Genomic DNA, 4,386 nt, shown 5'->3' on the forward strand with positions numbered 1-4,386 from the left:
AACTAAGATAAAAATAATCAATTAACAAAAATATTAAATTTAATGAAGTAGAGCAACTTTCACTTCGGTATGAAGGAAAATCGAGCGTAGAGCACACGTCAGAACGCTCCGGCCCAAGGAGCGCGACTAAAGAAATTCGCTAGGATTTTTCCTAATTATTTTAAATATTTTTTTAATATTTAAAGAATTATCAAAATTAAAAAAAAAAAAATTTTAAAGGATTAATACTCATTGGTCTTCAACCAAATCGAATAAATTAATGGAAAAAATAACTTTTAGCAGTATTTATCAATAGATTTTGTAAGGCAAAAAATGGGAAATTTCATGAATTTATAACGTTCTAATTAAGAAAATCATAAGTTTTTCGGCAATTGTATTCAGCAGTTTTTAATAACGACTATATAAGGATAATAATGCGCTGATCAGATTGTGTAAATTGTAATCGGTTGCAACGTAGTGAGTGCACAAACTTAGCTCGAAATGATTTTGGGGGAAAGAGACTTATCTTGAAGGCCTGATTAAGGTAACATAAAGTAACTTTATAAATGTGAAAAAATTCACGCGCATTGCGTATATAACACTAATTGATAAACAAGAAAAAAAAATTCAGTTTATCATTTCATTAGCCGGGAAAAAATTGTCAAATAACTTGTTGAAAACGCAATTTTGCTAGACTGCAGCCTTAAATTATAGTTTGTTTGAGCGGGTGATTATACCGGTGTAATTTAGGTTAAGTTTTTCGAATTTTGTTGTAAAATAAGTGTCGCGACAGCAGATTGTGTTGTAAATTGTGGTGGTTTGCTTTGTGCTCAGCGGGGGAAAGGTAAAATCATTAAACTTTACTGAAAAACAATTAATTTCTTCATCAAAACCAACTCCCGATTTGTGCATTACCGAAACTAGTACAAGTCACATAAACGAAATTTTAATTGTAATGTTTACGAACGATTTCATGAATGAGAATTGCTTAGAAGAAGCCTTTCCCCAGCTGTTGAAACTTGCACATATTTTGGTAGTAAATAGGTAGTAGTTCTTCCACGGAACGTGCTTTCTCATCGTTAAATCGTATTCATAGATGTATGTACGTATTAATTATTAAGAAATACGTATAAGTATTTATTTGGCCAAGAACGCCTTTCTGTATTAGGTATCAATAATTGCCATAGAAAAGTAGCTGTTAGGTAATTGAATTCTAAAACAAACACCTACTTTCTATAATTCCGATGTTATAAAATCTTTCCTTCAGAAAGATTGGCGTTTTGAATTAGAATATAAATGATCTGTACAATTTTATTAATAATATAATGTCATACAGTTTTATATAATTTATCGATTTTAATAATAAACGTTTGACTCAACTGTTTGCGGGCGCGCGTGAAAATTTAAAAGATTTGATTCAGTATGTAGGTAATATGTTCACTTTTTTTTATAAGTTTTATAACGAACATAATTACTCAGTATACCTAGGTAGGTATCTTATTAATGAAAAGGGTACCCATCAAACATTTTGAAAAATTTGGGCTTGCCCAGTCCTTACACCCTAGGCACGCCACTGACAATTTACCAATTATGCTATCCTTAACGTGCTAACATGTGTCTATTTTACATGAACTTAACGTCACAAAATCCAAAATGGCTTCCCTTCGCACGTCGTAAAATCTCCAAACTAAACACCCATTTAACAAGCGTGAAACTACATAATACCGCGCAGTCCGTGTTACCGGTATTAACCGGTTGTATCCGGTCCGTACCGGGTATATCCGACTAACGCGAGTTCAGGCGGCTAATGAGTTTTACCTCGACATTTGTCGTGTATTTGATGAATTGTTACATGAATTGCAGGGCCGGTTTCCGGGGATTTTAGGGCGCCGATTAAGTAGGGGAAAATAGTTTTTTATATGAATTATTAAGAATGTTTTATACAACTATAAAGTTGTTAAAATATCAAGACGAGTCGCTATATGTAGACAACCTACTACAAAAAATATTTGATTCTACGCTCAAACTGAAATCTTACGTAGAGTATGTTAATAATTGTAGTGGTTAGGGAGCCAGCAGCAGATTTTATGACCAAGTTCCTCTCAAGCGGTAATTTGTAAAATGCATCAAAGTATAGTATTATGAAGCCTCGTGAACGTCAGCTGGAGCTCGGTTGGGGGGATGAGCGGCTGTAGCCTCCCACGCACGTAGGAAAAAAAAATATATTCAGTCATTTCCTCTCAGCTAAAAATTTGTCAAATTGTAGCTAACCCAATATCTCAACGAAAAAAAATAATCAGCTGGTTACAACGTGGTGTATTGTACGTCAGCTGGTGTCTCGAACATGAAAAAAGAACAATTATTTTCCATGATTTCCTCTCAAACAAAAATTTACCTGATGATAGCTTATATGTAACTGTGGATAAATATATAAGTCAGCTGGCTGTATCTTGGTGGAAAAACCGTCAGCTGATACTTTGAAAGTTATTACATAGGAGTTAGACAGAAGCATCTATTGCCAATTTATATGCATCAGCTGACTAGGTTTTCCTCAACTTATTGCTAGCTGATTTTTTAACCGACTTCAAAAAAAGGAGGAGGTTATCATTTCGGCCGGTATGTTTTTTTTTATGTATGTTCACCGATTACTCCGAGGTTTCTGAAACGATTGACGTGATTCTTTTTTTTTTGTTTGATGCGGAATGGTGTCGAATTGGTCCCATAAAAATTCGGATTCGGATTTATTCGGATAGGCCCAGTAGTTTTTATTTTATGAGCATTTTTGTCTAATCTCGATGACTTAATTGAAATGAAGCAAGTAAAGTTGATTCACTTCCTGGTAACCGATTGAGCAGAAATTTTGTATACGTATGTAAATTGGATAGCGATGAAACATTATCATGATATTATAGAGCTGATTTGATGATGGAATCGGAAGGTGGCCATAGGAACTCGGTAATATATTGACTCAACTTTAGGTATCGAGTTTGGGCTCGTTGGATTCGTGTTGAAAAATACACTAAAAAGTATTAAATAAAAATAACTACGTTAATCATTGATCTTTTTTAGACGATTAAATCCGTACATATTGCAAACAAACTCTTCATTTAACATTTATTAACATTTACGAGAAATTATTTCAATCTGACTTTATGTTGACGTCCTGCAAAACTTACATCGTAACGACTCTGATAATGAATCGGAAAGAGAGGAAAGTGACTCAAGCCAGAGCGAAAACGAATAAATCATATTGTTCTCATTATCATTTTTTATCAAGTTTATATAATAAATATTATTTATCGAGTAACTAGTTCATTTATTGCTAATTGATTATTTAATTATTTAAATATATAAAATTATTTGATTACATACTTATTCGTTTCAAAAATATTGATACTGAATGTTTATTTCAACTTAACTCTTATATTGAAGCGCAATGTCGAATAATTAAAGATACGTCATTTCCTCTCAGATGAAAATTTGTGAGCTGATTGTTAATATACTGATGCGATAAATAAAAAAAATCAGCTAGCAATAAGTTGAGGAAAACCTAGTCAGCTGATGCATATAAATTGGCAATAGATGCTTCTGTCTAACTCCTATGTAATAACTTTCAAAGTATCAGCTGACGGTTTTTCCACCAAGATACAGCCAGCTGACTTATATATTTATCCACAGTTACATATAAGCTATCATCAGGTAAATTTTTGTTTGAGAGGAAATCACGGAAAATAATTGTTCTTTTTTCATGTTCGAGACACCAGCTGACGTATAATACACCACGTTGTAACCAGCTGATTATTTTTTTTCGTTGAGATATTGGGTTAGCTACAATTTGACAAATTTTTAGCTGAGAGGAAATGAATGAATGTATTTTTTTTTCCTACGTGCGTGGGAGGCTACAACCGCTCACCCCCCCAGCCGAGCGCCAGCTGACGTTCACGAGGCTTTATAATACTACTAGCTGCGCTCCGCGGTTTCACCCGCGTGGCTCCGCTCCTGTTGGTCTTAGCGTGATTATATTATATAGCCTACAATGCCCTGCGGTTTCACCCGCATAGATAGCGATATCTTTACAGTGAAAAGTCTACTATAGGTCGGACATGAAAATCACCTTTACCCCGTCCCGCACTACGGCCTTTTTTTTTTTTGTTTTAGTGGGGAAATCTTTCATAGATACCCACGGCCTCCAGGGGAGGGGCCGTGGGTTATGTCGTATTCCTACCGACCAAAACCCCACTGTGTTCCGTCAAGACGCATATTGGTAGAATTCCTCCGTGACCCCCGCACTACGGCCTGCTCGAACAGTATACCTACTATTTTCTGTAGATTGACACTTTTAAATTCGTTATATCTTTTGAATGGAATATCCAATTCTTTTCATTTAAAAAGTATTTTGCTGGTATT

This window comes from Colias eurytheme, chromosome 30 (genome assembly GCF_061535395.1).
Source record: "Colias eurytheme isolate Ceu_HAF_F1 chromosome 30, ilColEury1 Martin Lab GWU primary, whole genome shotgun sequence".
In the NCBI taxonomy this organism is placed as follows: Eukaryota; Metazoa; Arthropoda; class Insecta; order Lepidoptera; family Pieridae; genus Colias; species Colias eurytheme.